Below are 19,297 nucleotides of genomic sequence, written 5' to 3'. Positions count from 1 at the left end.
GCATCGCTACACATTAACTATCCTTCAGTTCGTAATGACGTAGCCGATGAATTTGTGGAGAACGGCGAGCCGGTCTCCACAAATTCATCGGCTACGTCATTACGAACTGAAGGATAGTTAATGTGTAGCGATGTGATAAAGTAAACCGTCCGTCCGCGGCTCCCATTTTGTAACTTCGATGTCGACGAGTTTGCGATATTTAACATTTAATAATGTTCGTGTAATTTATCGGCCATTGTGACATCGGTGAATTTACCATTAACCATCGGTAACTGGACGCGAACAGAACGGCGAGCCGGTCTCCGCAAATTCATCGGCTACGTCATTACGAACTGAAGGATAATTAATGTGTAGCGATGCGATAAGGTAAACCGTCCGTCCGCAGCTCCCGCTTTATAACTTCGCTATCCACCAGCAAATATTTGCACTCGATCAGACATAATGACGGTTCATATTGACACACGCGGCTTTGACCCGCCGCGGGGAATAATTTCCCTCCACGAGTGGGCCTGACTTTTGTAAATTTTGCTATAAGCTTTTCGAGAGTGAGTAAATGAGTGAAAGAGAGCAAATAATGCATTCGCGCGCGCAGAAACTTAAGTAATTACATTGTAAAAACTGATGTGTTAAATTTAACACATTTCATGTATCCCAAATCATCCACTCTCATTTATGTATAAATTTAACATAAAACAAATGTGTTAAAAAGTAACACGCATAATATGGAAAAAAAGGTGAATGCGTAAAACAAATGTGTTAAAAAGTAACACGCATAATATGGAAAAATTAACACAAGAATTTAACACTTGAATACCGTTAAGAATTACGGGTTGTGTTAAATTGATTATATTTAATATGTCAGACATAGATTATGTCAATTTAACATTTTCATTTCATCAAAACCGTAGATTAATACTTCTCTCAAATGTTAAAATAACGTTTTATTTTAGTTAATTTAACATTATACATATGACAATTTAACACAAAATGTGATTCCTGACGGTATTCAAGTGCATGGTATTATGCACTTATGTGACGGTATTATGCATGTTACTTTTTACCACATTTGTTTTGTGTTAAATTTACACATAAATGAAAGTGGATGATTTGAGACACATGAAATGTTAAATTTAACACATCAGTTTTTATAGTGTAGAAATCTTGTATACAAATATTAAAATTTTCATATGTTACCCATTTTTATTGTTACTTCAATGTAAAATTAACATATTACTGATATATTATTATTTTCGTTTTAATATATTTTAATATGTTATAATAATGTCAATTTCATAATTTAATGTTTTCTTTATGTCACTAGAAATAGAATATTATTTTGGATTCTTTTAACAAATTAATTATTATTTTAAAAAATATTTAAAAATATTTTATATTTTAAAAATATTTTAAAAAATTAATTATTATTTAATAATAGCATACATATACACATAATATTCATTGTTATTGCCCATTAAATCAAAAGTCGTCGTCGAATTGCATGTGACTCATCTTAGACGATACACTTATTTTATTTAATCTCGTCTAATATTTTGTTTCATGGAAGAACGCTTTTTTGTTTATCAATAAGTACTTTTCCAGGCATTGTGTGATAAATAACATATCGTTAAGGCAGCTACGCCATACAGGGTGAGGCAAGTAAAGGATGACAAAATAACAAGTAGATATTTGCAAAAATATTGGTGATAAAAAAAGATTTTATTAGATGCGCGCGCGAAGTTGAAGTGTTTATATTTAGTTTTCTCTACATAGAAAAAGGAACATTCTTCTTTCGGATATATTTTTATTTTCGACATGTAAATCTTAAAATGAAATTACATAGCGTTAAACAAAAATAAATTATCTGCATCAAAAAATTTTATATAATTCAACAAAGAAGAATATATTTTCCTATTATCCAGAATTAATTTCCATAAACAAACAGTATAAAATATTATATTAAGAATATGTTTTCAAATGTTGGAAGAGAATATTATATCATCAAAACAATAATATTGTGCTTTTTATGTGAGAGACTACTATAATATTTAAATAAATTTATAATATGATATGTTGATATTCACGATTTTAAATTCTTCGAATAAAATTATATATCGTCGCTTATATGAAATAATGATTAATAAGTATATTTTGTATTCAAACAATGATTAATGAATATATTAACTTCATAGCGAGTGCTAACTTTTTTCTATGTATATATAAATACATTAAGGATATTTCAAAGAGTGATTCTAACCTTTTTAACATAATTATATTTATTTTTAACATTATATATTTTTTAATGATTATGTATACACACACACACGTGTGTGTGTGCGTGCGTGAGTGAGTGCGTGCGTGCGTGCGTGCGTGCGTGCGTGCGTGCGTGCGTGCGTGCGTGCGTACGTGCGTGTGTATGTGCGTGTGTGTGTGTGTGTGTGTGTAGGATGTCTTGCAACCACCGTAAGATATTTTAATAGCGTATTCTGAAAATAAAACAGAGTCGAAAATCGTAATACAAAAATGTCGAGACTATAATAGTTTTCAAATTATAACCGGTTAAATATTAACAGTAATATCGCGTAGAATTTGCACGCTCAGGCCCGTAGTTATATAGCACGCACATCGTTTTGTTATTTTTTTATCGACTTCACAATTAATATTGATTTTTACTACACAGTTGATTTATAAAAACATTAATAATTATTATTGCTAAAATTATTAAATTTAATAGTTTCACATTTGAGAAACAAGGATTTTTTCGTTTTTAACATGAAAAGTAATCATAAAAAATAATTTATTATTATTTTCGTTTTTTTAACGTTTTATAAAGATTGAAATCGTATAATTCTAATAAATCAAGGAAATAAAGTTAATCCGTTCACATTTTTTAAACAATTTAAATTGTTATCTTAAAATCTTGATATATTAAAATTATTGTAAGATCCGAACCAAGATCCGCTTTGACCGAGTACGTTTTCTCCACTTATCAATCTTTATTAATCTTCATAATTTTTTTAGAAACAGACAAATTTTTTTGAAAGAAACTTAGACTTAATAATTTAGACCTAATAATTTTTTGTAGATGAGATAATTGGAGTAATTGATAAAATATTTAAATTTTTATTAAAATAAAGGATAAAATAATTTACTTATAATATACAATTTGTTAATAATAGTCTTTTTTCAATGCATAACAATAATAACTTTTTAATATTATTATTTGAATACGTGATGAATACGTGATCATAGCTAAGTCAAACATAGAAAATAAGAATATTACAGGTTTCAAATTGCATATTTTTTATGTTGATATAATCAAATATTTTATATTAAAAAAATATTTAATTAAAATTTTATAAGGAAACTAATTTTATAAGATAAAAGTATTTGTGTCAACAGTAATCATATATTTTTAATATTTTTTTAGGCCATTTATAAAAGCTGCTCAAAATCTCCTCCACCAGATTATATACATAATTGCGCTCGTCTTAATAAATTACGACCAGAATTTTTTATTATTTCATTAGTGAATGTTGCCAATTCTTGGTTAATCCTACGATTATGCAACTCTTCTTCATTTTGAATTGGTTCGCCTTGATAAATTTAATTATCATTAATTAGATAATTAATTAGATAATTATTGTTTTAAATGTTCCCAGAAAAAGAAGTCCATTGGCGTTAGATCTGGGGATCTCGATGGCCAATTAATTGGACCGTTACGTCCATCTATCGATTTGGACATGTTTCGTTTATATTTTCGTTTATATTTTTGACTCTTCTTGTAAAGCGAAGAGGTGCTCCATCGTGTTGAAAAATCATATTTAATCGCTCATTTAATGGCACATCTTCAAGTAATTGTTGTAACTCGTTTGTTATAAATTCAAAATATGTATTTCCATTTAACCTCGGCGGTAAAACATATGGTCCAATCTAAAATGGTACAACATTAACATTAATTATTATTAACATTTCTTTGAATACAATGATTTAATACAATGGTAATTTTAATAAAAAAATACACATGTAAGATAATATCATTCGGTCATTAATGATTCCAGCCCACAAATTAATTTAGAATTTATATTGGAATTTACTGATATGATATACATGTGGATTTTCATCATTTCAAACATGAGAATTGAGTGTTAAATATCCCTTCACGAATAAAATATGATTCGTCTGTAAATAAAATTTGATGGACAAAACCAGGATGTCTTCTCTGTAAGACAAGAGTGTTTGGAAGACACTCTGTATATATATTTGTGTGTGTGTATGTGTGTGTGTATATATAGTGCATATTATAACGAATTCAACGATTATAGTTACTCAAGGTAGGTCAAATATAAATGTACCCAAAAAGTACCCTAAAAAAAGTTCCTAAATCCTCGTCACGGCCATCTTCATTTATGATGTCAAAAGAGCGAAAACGTACAAAAGCTAAAAATTCTTGCGAAATAGAAATAAAAAGATTTATCCATAAAATGAAGCTTGCAATTGATCCGTGTGGATGTGTAAAGTAATCTGACAACTATGCTTTTGTTTCAACAATCAATAAATAACAGTAAAATTAATATGACAAAATCCACTCTAAAAAAGGGCATGTAAGAGATTTAATTGTTGCCGCTTTTCCGCGATGTTGATTGGTTCTCTCGCTTAGCTCACTTCATGTGGGCTGCGGCTTGCTTCGTGTTGTTTGCGCCTGTCAAATTATCAGGAAAATAACTGTCATCGCGTTGATTAGCTCATGAAGAAAAAAATACAGAAGAGATATAAATTATAAGAATACAATAATAGAGAATAGAAGGATAGAAGAAAAAGGAGAAAGAGAAAAGGTAGACAAAGAGAGAAGCATATATTATTTAGGCAAAAATAAGGGTAAGTAATAAAATAAGGTAATTTAAAAAGTCATTGTAATGATAAAGATGCTAAATAGCGCGCGCTTAGTGCGCACCTGTAATGGTCTAGTTATGAGATAAAGTAAGTTAAAAAAACAGGTTGTGTGTTACGTTAATTTTACGGTAATTTATTGATTATTAGAGCAGAAGAAAATCATTCAGATTATTTGACAAATGTGTTCAATCGATAACGAGTGTTATTTTATGGGTATATCTTTTTATTTCAATATATTTTACAAGAATTTATCACGCATTGTCTTGTCTCTGACGTCATCAATCAACAATTTCACGGCGAGAGACTAGGAGCCTTAAAACACTTAGTCCTTATCCTAAATGCGCTTTTATCGACAAAGATGCCTCTATACATTATACTTATAAGCCAATCAGAAGGCTGATAAGTCATATTTAGAAGCACTTTTATAAAAATTCGATAAAAGAAAGTTCAGAATAAGGGCTTTTAACTTTAATAAGCTTTGACTTATACATCTTTTTCTGCTGCCAATATTTTTGCAGATATTTTGCTGTCATGTTTCACATGCGTCACTTTGTATATTAGAGTTAAAGGAATGCATTAATGTAAAAAAAAGACAGAAATGTCCCGTTTCTATGCGCTTTTCATTTTGGAGATATAATTATTTAAAATTAACCATGTCATAAATGAAAGAGATATTTAATTCTACCTTAATACTATATTGTGTGAAAAGTGCTTTTTGTATTTGCACAATATAATAGAAAAATATTAAATGAAGAAGTAGAGAAATTTTAATAATTTCATATACGCTGTGTCTATATTATTGATAACAACATAATCTATTAGAATGATCCATAAATACGTACGAATTTTTCTAGTTGGTATTCACATGTTAGCATTAGGAGAATAGTTTCATACACAGAGTTGGCCATAAATATGTCTTGATAGCAAACATTTCAGAGCATATTTTGTGGATGTAAGGGATAATGTTTAAAGAAATACAATTGTCTTTGTTGCAGTTTGAAAATAGAAGGCAGTAATGAGTTTTTCCGGTATATTGTGCATTTTTATTCCCGTAAAAATTGTTAGAGTTTGACTGGGATGTTTTGCCTCATCCATCATATTCATTCAATCATCATGCACCCTTTGATCATCATCTGTTTCGCTCATTACAAAACTCTCTTAGCGGTATAAACTTTGCTTCTTTAGATGATGTGAAAACCACTTGGGACGTTTCTTCGCCGAAAAAACGAAGAGTTTCACAAAAGAAGAATTATGAAATTATGTGAAAGATGACAAAAAAAGAGATTATTGAATAGAATAGCACATATATTATTGATAAAAGTTGTTTTTAACAAATATAAAATGTTTGTAAACATTCTAATATTTAGAAAAATTCCAATATTTTGTTTAAAAATTTGCATGAATTTATGGATTAAACTAATATATTATAGACCAACCTATATATGAAACTACTGAAATAATTGCTTTTTTATTTAGTATTTACCGATTATGTTATGTAAATATAAAAGGCACTTTTACTTTCCACACAATGTAGTATTAAAAATGTAGTATTAGAATTAAGTATGACACGATGAAAAGATTAATATATTTATAAATATATTAACATAATAAATATGTTTATAAATAACTATATCTAAAAAAAAATCATGTAGTAACGAAACATATTTTAAAATTTAAAATTTATATTTTATTTAAATTAAGAAAATTATTGAAATTAAGAAAAAATTTTCTATCACTACTCCAATGTCACAAAACCTCTTAAAATCGTCGTGTTTGACACATTTCACCTTCTTTTTCTCAAAACTATAATATGATAGCCAAATTTACACGACGAATTTGTGCTTAGCGTCCGAACATACATCGTAAATGATTATTCACACTCGTGAAATAAAAAAGGTCAAGATGTGTCAGACATTGTAATTAGAAGAAATGAGGGTATGCATAAACGACTTCTCGATAGAAAGTTCAATATCGTCGGCGATGCGTATATGTTTGTGTGTGTTCGTGTGCGTGTGTGTTTACGTGTATCTTGCGCTCACGCAACACGCAACAAAGTATAATTATGGATGTGCAATTTATGAAATTGTGTATCGCGATGCGATTTTGAATCGCGCGCGATTTTATATTGCCGACACGATTTATAAGCTTAAGAGAACTTTAGGCATGATGGGAACCGTAATGTTTAAGTAAATGTTAAACATATCAGAAATAAATAAATCAATTCTCTCCGTATGGCATCAAAATATTCTTTGAAATGTTCATTATAAAAAAACATAAGTTTTACTATGAAAGAATAGTTAAAAATAAAAGCATAAAGAAGTTAAATGATGTTTTCCACTCATTATATTTTCTGTGCAAAATAAAATGGCAGACATTTTACAAAATTTGTTTATTTCCAAATTATTAACTTTTAAGCATTTTTAAAATTTATTAAGACATGCAATAGTTTTAAGGATGAATTATTGCACGTTTAATTATTTATAATTATTCCTTGACAACATTTTTCTTATAAAATAATAAGGTTACTTTTTTTTGTTATCCTTTCTTATTAAAATATTAATGACAACTAAAATATATATATATATATATATAAAGTGTAACAATTTTTTGTAATCTTCTGAATATATTAAAAAATATATAAAAATCATACATAAAAAGAAATAATGCATCTTAACATTTTAAGACTGTTACAATAGCATAATTCCATTATACCTCTAAATGTATAAGTTTGAATTAGATAGTATAAAATATCATAGATTGTCATGTGATATTTGCACAGATACTTAACTAAAATAAGGAATAATTGTGAATTACAGACGCGATTTTGATAAAGCAATAAAGCAACAAAACTCCAATTGCGTATCGCAATTCAAGAAAAGAATCGCAAGTACTTGCGATATATCGCAAAGTCGCACATCCCTAAGTAACAACACGGAACATTCAAATAACGACGCTTTGACGCCTAATATTAATACCATCAATGTGGCGCAAACGCCGCCACTTACGACGGGACGGGATTAAACGGCTCGTTTGTTTGCGGCGCGATGTTCCCCGCGTGTCGAAGATCGCGATGGAATCTGTTTGCGAACGTGCCGGCTCGGTGTGTGAGTCCAAGGTTCCCATAAACTCCGCGCGGTTCAAGGACTCCGCCGGCGCCATGCGAAAGTAAAAGACGGAGAAAGACTTGTCGATTTGGCGCACTCGAAATTTCTCGTCTCGCGCAGGGTCGCGTGCGTGGATTTTTTTTCCCCTCTCACGATCGTCGACACTCCCGATGGCGGCTACAAGCCTGCACAGCAGCCTGTCTCCCGGATGCCCAAGGCGACCAACGAGGAATCCCGGAACACAGTCGCCTGAAACTCGTCCTTCCATTTCCCGCGCGTATTCTCCCGCAGTCGATCGTGGGGTGCAGCGCGAGAAATTGATTGAAACTTTTGCTTCTCCTCGCTCGGTTCGCGGTGTACCTGCGCGCCTCTGTATATGGAGTGTGTGTGTGTGTGTGTGTGTGTGTGTGTGTGTGTGTGTGTGACTTGCCGTCTCCACCTCGCGGTCAGCTTCCATCTCGTCGTTCGTTATTCGCCACGTCATCCGATCGAATCGAATGATTTTCAAAGTCGATGTCGAAGTGAACGGCGGATTGCCGCCTTTCAATTCTAATATTTAAATTTTAATAGCCCGACCGGTGGTTTTGTTATCAACGCTTCAGCGTTTATTTCCTTAGATGATACTTGCGTAAGAAATAGTTCTATATATATATATATATATATATATATATATATATATATACATATATATAATCGTGAGTTATATACGTTTCTTAGTTACATATATTCTATATGACTTCTTTCCTCGCATTACGCCTATGCGTTAATGTCCTTAAGAGACTTATCCTTCGTATGGTTTCCGCCACGTTGTTACATGTAGTTTGTACGTGTGTGCATATGATTCTCTTATATGCGTATGTATACCGGACAAATCGTCTAGAATGGCCGATGTAATTATTTGTAAAATTCAAAGTATATTAAAAATACGCGGCTAATACAAGGATATTCAAAATAGAGAGAGGCATAGTTTGGAAACTAATACTGCAATTCTAGACAAAATCGTAAAGCTCGTAACTTGTTCTTGTAAGACTCGTAAAAACTTATAAGGAGACGATTGATTCGTAAACTACGACTTTACGATTTTACGATTTACTCGTATATTTGCTTAGAATTGCAGCATAAAATAGACCAAGGCAAGTCGGATTGAAATAAGACTTGAGTCGTCGTTAGCTTTTTGTTTCATACGAGCTGTTTTATTGCGCCAGAGATAACTGAAACGATAAAACGACTTCATTTGAAGCAAAAAACTAACAACTATCACAATTCTTACTTTGATCCGATCAGCTTACCCCACTACTTTATAGACAGAAACATTACAGGATCAACAAAAAGGAAAAGTCGATTTCAAAATTTTTTTAAATAAAATAATATTTTATTTAACAATAATTACATTAATATAAGCGTGTAAAAGCAGCGTGGCAAAGTAACTGGAAAATAAAGCCTTTCGAGCCTTTCGATACGAGAAATATGGAATATCTCGTAAAATGTGTAATTTTCAATAAACTCAATATTTTTATACATAAAATGTTGAGAAGATTCTATTATTAATATTAATCTTCGCACACAGGTACATTGATGTATCTGTGAAATGCAATAAAACTGTTTTTATATTTCTCTGTCTTTTTTCTTTCAATTTAACGTGTTTTAAAACTTAAATTCATACTTTCTTATGGCACACTAATGAAATTAAGAAACAAATATTTTATCACTACTGCAATGTTATGAAATCCCTCAAAATTGTTATGTTTAGTCCATTTTACTATTTTATTACATTTTATATTTTATATTGGTTTAATCCATAAATTCATGCAAATTTTTAAACAAAATATTGGAATTTTTTTAAATATTAGAATGTTTGCAAGCATTTTATGTTTGTTAAAAACAACTTTTATCAATAATATGTGCTATTCTATTCGATAATCTTTTTTTCACAGAATTGTGACATGATAGCTAAATTTGAACAACGGATTTGTATTGTGTGTTTAACGATTACAAGCAAAATGATTATTCACCTTGGTGCGATAAAATAGTGTCGGGCAGTGTTATCAATTGGTTCTCATCCCGAGGAAGCAAAACATCACGTGACGCATTCGCGGTCGTGTAACTTGGCAAAAACTATTTGGCATTTGCAACTATTAGTCTGTTCTTTGTAGCTAAACTGGTTGCACTAGCTTGCATTAATTCTCTTTCTTTCTTTTTTATATCAAGCTACAACAGTACTGGTTTCTTTTCAAGTTCCGAAAGTGTGCACTAGTTTAGCTACAAAGTACAGATATATTAAGTTCATTCAAGTATTTCTATTCAAGTAAACACTGAAGGAATGAGCATGATATACACAAACCGAGTTTCAAATGTGTATTCGATGAATGAAATGTGCATTCAACGGGAAAAGATTTCTGAGTCAATTTAATAATTGCGTAGTACATTCAGGAAAGGCATTTTTATAACAAGTTTTAATCTGTAAGATAAATATCTCAATAACTGAACTAATAAGAAAGCACAATCAATTTTACATTTTTATTAATAAATAATTGATGGAATTATCAATAAAATCAACGTCTATATAAAGTTTATTAACGAGTGAGAAATAATAAAAAATAAAATAATCAATAAATATTGATTATAATTTTAATGAGACATTAAATAATGCCGGTTGTATCAGTAATTGAATTGAAAAATAAATCATGTCCTAATTATCGAATAACACAGACGCAATGCTTCAATGCTCATAAAATAATATTACAAATTAGCATAGAAAAATATTTTTTAACAAAATTGCAAGGGCTTTTTGTTATTTTTAAAGAAATATTAAATAGAAATATATTATTAATATTTTAATCACATTGAGATATGTTCAATTATTGATACAGCATATTTAGATCAAATTTCTTGAAGTAAAATTTTACTCAGAAAGTAAAATGGCCATTAAGTCACTCGAATACGAGTAATTTTTCACTTATATAGAATGAATTCTTTACATTGAAGCGTGGGGTGCACATTTTCACTCGAAACTAAGGAGTAAATCTGATATATTTCATCGTCACAGGAACATGTTTACTCTAATTGCTTAAAGCATTCGCTCACATAAAGCTCAAGGGAAACATTCACTCTTACGATTTAGAATTTTCATTATATATATTTATTGATCTTTAAACAATATTTTCATTATTGTTTCCAGTAAAAATACCGCCACTCTTCATTCGTTTTGAGTGAGATTCTACTCCAAAAAATCGACAGAGTATATATATATATATATATATATATATATATATATATATATATATATATATACACTACAGTATTAATAATAAAAATAAAAAGTTAAATAATATAAAAAAAGTTTATATATATATTGTTATTATTTTTTTTATTAACCCTCCATGTGCAATTGTATTTTTTGGCATACAATATAATCTGGGCCTGTCAGATCCGAATAACTTTGAATTGCCATAACTTTATATTTTTTCAAGGACACATTTTTCCCAAAAGTACAGAAAAACCTTAGTTATGGCATTAATATTATTGCATCATCTTGAAAATTATTCATTCGCGGAAATACTCTTTGAATGCTTAAGGTAAGTGAAATATTTTTATTGCAATATTCGTATTTCCTTTTAAATTAGTATCTATATAGAAATCTCTATAGAGAAATCTATATAGATCTCTCTCTGATGTGATAGTCATATATATTTGTTTTCACGTTATGCGATTTTGGCGAATCTCTTCGTTTTATATACGTTTCAAAATGAGCTAAAATACTGAACTAAGCGCGAAAACTAAGAGTGTTATCGTTACTTTATCTAAAAAAAAGTTTTCTACGTGCGAAATAGCAGCCAGAGTCAAATTCAATAGTAAGATTCCTAAAAAATATCGAAAAACAGGAAATTTAGAGTGAATGAACGGTAAAGTAAGGAAACACTGTACTATTGCAGTAGGCGATTAAGTTTTTAATAGAAATTTTTTGAAAAATCGCAGACTATCAAATAATTTGAAACATGAGTGGGAAGACTTATCTGGAGACTTATCTGGTGGTTAGCAATTGTACTGTCCGAAAGCGTTTTTGTGTAAGTATTTAAGTTTATTGGATAATGCAATAATTAAATGTATTAATTAACGCCAATATCGTATAAGATAGTAGCGTAATAAAATCAAAACCTGCAAATTTGCGTTATTTTCAAGCTTCCTCGGACCTTTTATGAAAGCCAATGAATAATCGAATATTCATCTCGGGTTTCACGGATCCAACATTGCACGCGGACAGTCAAAGCAACAATATCGACGAGAAAAGTTGCATTTTTAAAACCATTATTTTTCCCTCTTTAATGTGTTTGACGCGACACGATCGACTCTCGAAATCGTATTTGCGCTCCCTGAAAAATAAATACCGCACGCTAAAATAAAAATACGCTCCTTGATGTCGATACTAGCGCGTCAATTTTCAACGTTGTGTACGTGTTATTTTCGAGGCTCGCGTGCAGTTTCATCGGGCTTATCGCGAGGATAGAATTAGCCAGGGACACACTATTGCGGCATATGCGAGTCATGAAATATTCTCTCTGTGCGACAGATGAGATCGGAACAGGGGACAAAGCGACAGTTTCTTAAGCAAATTAGCTTTTAATTAAACAGCACACATGGAGATCGCAGTTACCGTGCACGCATGTACGGGCGGCTAATTCGACCGCCCGTCGATGGAAATTGCAGACGCCAACAGCTCGGTTAGATACTCAGCTGAATAATTATTAATTCGATACAGCGAAAGTCCTTATGGGCGTACACACGGAAAAATGCATACTGCATGCAGATATGTGTTACTTCTTTCAAGTATTTCGTAAGTTTATCCGCAAATCTATCATAAGTTCATCGTAAATGTCAAATTTGTTCGAAATACCCTCTGAATCCTTGTAGATTTAACAGACATTTCAATAAAGAATGTTAAATCAAAATAAAAATTCGATTTTTTTACTATATAAAAAGGAAACAACTTTTTCTTCGATAAAGTTATGTAATATTCATGAAAAGAGAATTAATTCTTCAGACAAAATCATTCAAGGGCTTTTAGGTTTTATAGTGTAATAAAATAAACTAAGATAAATTGTTAATGTAATTTCTAGATAGTAAAAAATATACTTTATTATTAACATCATCCAATAAATAATAATCGAATGTGTAGAAGATGTTAATAATAAAGTATATTTCTTGGCAATCCACATAGAGAAAATATTGTAGTGAAAATTACATTTCTTCTTATAAAATTTTCTGTAAAGATGGACTACAGTGAAATTTTAGAGTGTAAATTATTATGAAAATAATAAATTTAGCAATCTACCTGGCGTATAATGTAAAAAAACATTCAAGTAATTATAATAATGTAAAAAGTTAAACGCATAACATTCTTAAACAACTATATAATTTAGATCATAACTTTATATGACCAGCGTTTACAAAAATATTGTTATAATTTTTACTATAATATTTTTTCCATGTAAAAATAATATAAACAACTTGTCTTCGTTGATTCTATTTCACTAATATCTATAATATAGGCTCTTAAAGATCCTTGAATGATTTTATTTAATTGGATATCAAAGAACCCTTATAAAGTTTACTTATCCGTTTAATAAATCCTTCCTTTGAGTACATAATGAGCTTTTCTCAAATTTGTCATAACTATATTTTCGAAGACTATATTATCATAAAATATTCCTCGTTAGAGATAACCGTTACTTGAAAGGAGGAAAATAAACTGAGTAATTGCTTTTCTTAGCAACAGAATGATACTTTTCTGTGTGTAGGAGTCTGCGTCCTTCGTCAACGATCGAGCACCACCATCTCCTCGACGGGAAAGCAGCATGAGCCGAGGGATATAGCTGTGAGGCGCAAACATTCATTTATTTACTATTTGCCGGATTAAAACGGTCGGCTGAAAACATCGGCTGGAAATGACGATGGATGAAAGGCGAAGGTACACTTCACGCATTTCCTTTTCCGGAGATCGATTAACCGACGATAACTAACCGGTTAATCGATAACGAGAAATCCGCTGGAATAATCGGTCAACCAGTCACGGTGGAAACCGGTCCGAAGCTCGCGCGGCGGCAGGACGGATTTTGCAACAGCCACGTTTGTTAAGGCCCCTAAACGAGATCAGACAGATGAGCACGCTCGTCACGCATCGCGCACACTTTATCGTTCATGCATCAGAATCCACGAGACGGACACTTTCACACGTGCGTACTTCGAGATCTGCTCCTTCGGGTCAATGATGTGCATTCGTCGTCACACGGATAGACAAAGCGGCTGTGTGCGTAAGTGGAAGGGGAAAAACGTTTGCTTGTCGAGACTCGAATGTACATCACTACTTCAGGCTCTGTTGCATTAAGCACCGTCTAAAATTATGCATAATACGGTAAAAGTAAGGTGACTAGACGTCTCGTTCTTATTGGGACAACCCCGCTTTCCCATTCTCTATCTTGAATTTTTTCGACTGCTATTCGGAATATTGACTCGTGCCAGATTTGACTAAATTATTTCGGTTTATCTTGGTTCACAGAATTTCTTAATTCTTCTCTCTCTTTTTCTCTAATAAAGAAAGATCTTTTTTAGAAAACCTAAAATTCTCGTAAATAATGTAGCTTTGCTTCTTCTTCTTAACTTCAAGAAAGAATAACTACAGGTTTTTCTTAGCAATAGTTTCTATTTTTACTATATATAGAGAACTTTTTGTTTATTTTGATTTAATTCCAGACAACAAAACAATCTACAAAAGATGTCCCTATTTCTTTTGAATGTCTTTTAAAAGTCTTTAAAATATCTTTTAGTGGTTTGTGCTATCTAGGAATGTACATGCACACGACGGCAGACGTCGTCTGTAGTGACGACGTCTGTCGTCGTGTGCATGTACATTCCTAGATAGCACAAATCGCTAAAAGATATTTTAAAGACTTTTAAAAGACATTTAAAAGAAATAGGGACATCTTTTGTAGATTGTTTTGTTTGTGGAATTAAATCAAAATAAACAAAAAGTTCTCTATATATAGTAAAAATAGAAACTATTGCTAAGAAAAACCTGTAGTTATTCTTTCTTGAAGTTCATCTATTATATCATGCGTGATTATTCACAAATCTTCTACAATTAATATCTCGATCATTATTGCGACTTTCGCAACACAGTATTGGACATTTGTGTTCATCTCAATCCGCTCTACATCTTTATGAGAGATTGTGAAATCGAGCTAGGGCATCCTGTATATATGTGTGTGCATACAGAATATCTCAGAACAATCTACAAAGCTCTCGTGAGAACGTAGAGTGGGTCGAGATGAACATAAAAGTCCTATATTAACAGTTTGGTGTGTTCACTAAACTGTTAAAATTGGGAGTCATTACCAACGGGCTTACACAATAATAATGTAATTAATAATGTAATTAGGAACAATAATTATCGCGCGGCGATTGGAAGAACAACGCGCCACTACCTGCTTATATCACTGCGTTCCTACATCTCGTCTCGGTGCGGCAAGACGTAGGAGCGTAATGATATAAGTATAGGCAGTGGTGTGTTGTTCTTCCAATCGCCACACGCCGACATACGCGCGTTATATTACTGAACCGCGTTAACTCAAACGCTCCGTCCTCTACCATTCAACACACGCTTTTCCGTAATCTTTTGCAGTTAATTTCTCGGTTATTATTATGAATATCGCAAAACAGTACAGGGCTATTATATTTACGTCAATCCGCTCTACGTTCTCACGGGGGCTTCGTAGATTGTTCTGGGACACCCTGTATATAATTTTCAGTAATCTCTCTCTCTCTCTCTCCCTCCCCCCTCTCTCTCTTTCTCTCCCTGTACATATTTATGGAGTGTCCTGAATTTGGGACTGAGAAACCTGGTCACTTTAGTAAAGATACTACATAAAGTACTTACATATGCCGTCCGACAAAATAGCCTTAACGTTTATTAGGCTTAGTTCCGAACGAATTTTTGGATTATGCGCAATATGTGTAGGTTAGAGAATGGTTTAGACATAATGAAACCGGGAGAAAAACTGTTAAAATTGAGAGTCATTACCAACAAGGCTTACGCAATAATAATGTAATTAATAATGTAATTAGGAACACTAATTAGTAATAAATAACAATAATAATACAAATAATTAATAATAATTGTAATTAAAAGTATAATTACTCTATATTGCTGGGGATAATGTACTAATACAGGGTAATTAAGCGTATAATTACTCTGCATTACTGGAGAGAAACTCATTAACAATAAATTTCAACTTTGACAGTTTAGTGGGCTTCCAAGTTCATTGTGTCTAAATCATTTTGCAACCTATTGTATTCGTGCATTATGACCTCTGATTATTCTAACAGAACCGCTTCCTCGAGACAATCGACAGTTGTGTTGCACGAATATGTGCAGACATATTGCGCGTAATCGACGAATTTGAAACTAGGACTAATAAACGTTAAGGCTATTATGCCGAGTTGTATATCCAATTCTTGGAACTCTCATTCTCAATGGTCTTTAAACTTCCAACATAGAATATATTTATTCAATGAATATATATATATATTTTATGTAGAAAATTTAAATATTCGTATTTGAACCAGAAATATATAGACACATAAATTTGACTAATGTTAGTAAGTGCGTTTCGATCATTTTAACTGTACTATGTACGTGTATTGTAACGAATTTAGCAATTGATAGAAAATATTTTAATAATTTAGAGTGTCATAATAATTAATGAAAAATATTTTATTAATTACATATATATTTCATTAATATTTTTTTCGTTTTTTAGCTTCTCTACTTTTTTTTATTCTACTTTTTAAAGTCCAATTAATTTTTATTATTAGGCAAATATAAACTAATAAAATATATTGAAAACGTAATAACAAGAATTACACGCGCGTTAAAATGCATACGAATAATAATAAAATTTATAAAATTGCAATTCGTCAACATATATGTGTTTTATGTTCATGTAAAAGTACACACATCCATACTTCACGTCGGTATTTCACATGTTCGTACAGGAACAAACATGTTCTACTTTTTTATATTATGCAAATAAAGACTAAGAAAAATCGACATGAAAAGTAGAGTAAATTCTTAATAAGTTGGTAGATATAAAAAAGAGATTAAAAAAAAGATACTAAAAAAAAGATTAAAAAACGAATAAGTGTAGCAACATAACCAAACGTGTCTATAGTCGGGTTAAGACAATGAGAATGTCCAGGATTACGTATCCGTGAACCGGACTTTTACTTGATGGCTTAATGACCTTTCTCTGTCGACAGATGCATTTTCCGATATAGGAAATGTTTTCGAGTGAAATTCCAATCGAAAAGTAGAGTGACAGCTGAGTCACTCGAATTCCAGCGACTTTTCGTTCATATGGAGTACATTCTTCGCTCTGAAATGTCGAGTAAATATTTTCACTCAAAATGAAACAGTGAATCTGATGTATACAGGATGACATAATAACACATGAAGTTATACTTTTCTAGACCGAATAATATATTTTTAATGGAAAACTCTGAACAATGCATAAGAATATAATATAACTTATATATAATAATATAAATAATATAACTTCACGTGTGTTAAGACTGTTATATCGATCTGAGTATATTTGACTTGAAAACAGTTAAAACAGTTTTTCTTCGTACAGTTCGGAACACAGTCGAAGGTTCAATGACAGAATTTGACTAATTGCGAAAAATTAGAACTTCTTATTGGGTAATAAGTTCATCGAGAAGAAAATGTTTAAGGCGCCTGGACGTATTAATAAATCATCGTGGGCGTATTAAATCGTGACGTCAAAGGCGAGAAATAACACGCTGAAAATTCTTGCATGCTGCTTCCAAATAAAAAGATATTCGTATGAAAGAACATTTAAGATTGCTTGAGTACATGTTTGCCAAATCCTCCGAAAACTATCCTTTTTCCTTGGCAACCAGTAAATAGCTGTAAAATTAACGTGACAAAATCACGAGAAAAAGTAGATTAGAGAAGAAGATTGCGTGTCACGTTAACTTTGCTATTCATGGACTGTCAGGGAGAAAAAAGGATAATTATTAAGACTTTTATACGTATACTCGAGCGATCTCAAGTGTTCTTTCATACAAATATCTTTTTATTTGAAAGTAGCACGCAAGAATTTTAGGCGTTTTTTCGTTTCTCACGGTCTTACAAGAGTTTCGCGGCAAAGTATCAGGAGCCTTTAAACCGTGTTAAAAGTAACTGTACTCCACCGTAACAGAAACAAACTCGCTCTAATTGACTAAGATATTTATCCATAAAGAATCAACTCCAAGTTTGAGTTAAATATTTTTTTCTTGTCATTCCGAGTGCGATATTTCCGCTATCGCTTCGAATGAGTTTCCACTCGTTTTCAGTGAAATTCCACTCGAAAAAATTAAGAGAATAATGTAATAAGAATCATGACAAAATTATCGATAAACTATTAATAGCTTTTTACCGGTAGTTTTACCGGTAGCTATCATTCAATTGTATTTTAGTTCTTCTTCCTCCAGGAAGAAGCGCAGGATGAGATAAACGGAATATTTAGTGTTGATAATTACGGTTATGAAAGATAACTGAACCATGATGCAATAATCGCTGATAACGGCTCATGGGAGTCCGGTATCGGGTTGCAACAAATGGATTAGCTGAATTTGCTTTGGTTGCTTATGCGTCGGCACGAAACTATAATCTCGCAAAAGCATATGCGATTATCGAGTAAAGCTAGTTGCTAGGCAACTGATATAAACACTAACTGATCTCCAATGAATATGTGCGCGAATATTGTCAAGTAAATAAATAAATATATATAGCATATTCTCTGTGCGTGTGTCTGCATGAGCGCGTGCAAATGTAAAAAAAAGCGAATTTTAGCGCATTAATAGTCGTCACTTGAAATTGCCTCAGGTGATATATTCAGATTTCAATCCAGAGTTAGATGAGAATTTTTCAATTGAATCGCTGTTACAGCAATAAATACAATAATAATATTACAGATATATATACATATTATAATTCAACTAACTTAGATCTAACTTGGATCTAACTCCGGATAGAAATCTGAGTATTTCGCATGAAACAAGTTTCAGATAATGAATATTAATACGGGCCTTGAAGTCAGATGTGACTCTTTTTCAGCTGAATCACGATTGCGAAAAATATAATGTCGCATATACTATATAATTCAAATAAAAAATTCCTCATCTAACTCTAAATTCAGATCTGACTATTTCACGTAGGACAAGTTTCAAGTAACGGCTATTAG

The 19,297-nt window shown here is 31.5% G+C and overlaps 1 protein-coding gene across 1 annotated transcript in view; it reads right to left on the bottom strand.

The window, feature by feature from the left end:
• Window positions 1–19,297, bottom strand: part of LOC116850908 (sorting nexin-27) — a 46,751-nt gene that overhangs the window by 26,084 nt on the left and 1,370 nt on the right. The gene's annotated exons all lie outside the window — the stretch shown is intronic.

The sequence above is a fragment of the Odontomachus brunneus genome, unplaced genomic scaffold (assembly GCF_010583005.1).
Source record: "Odontomachus brunneus isolate Ranch 3 - 2012 unplaced genomic scaffold, Obru_v1 Obru_scaffold_159, whole genome shotgun sequence".
Taxonomy (NCBI): Eukaryota; Metazoa; Arthropoda; class Insecta; order Hymenoptera; family Formicidae; genus Odontomachus; species Odontomachus brunneus.
The sequence above is the reverse complement of the archived record's forward strand: the minus strand, read 5'-3'. Positions and strand labels throughout refer to the sequence as shown.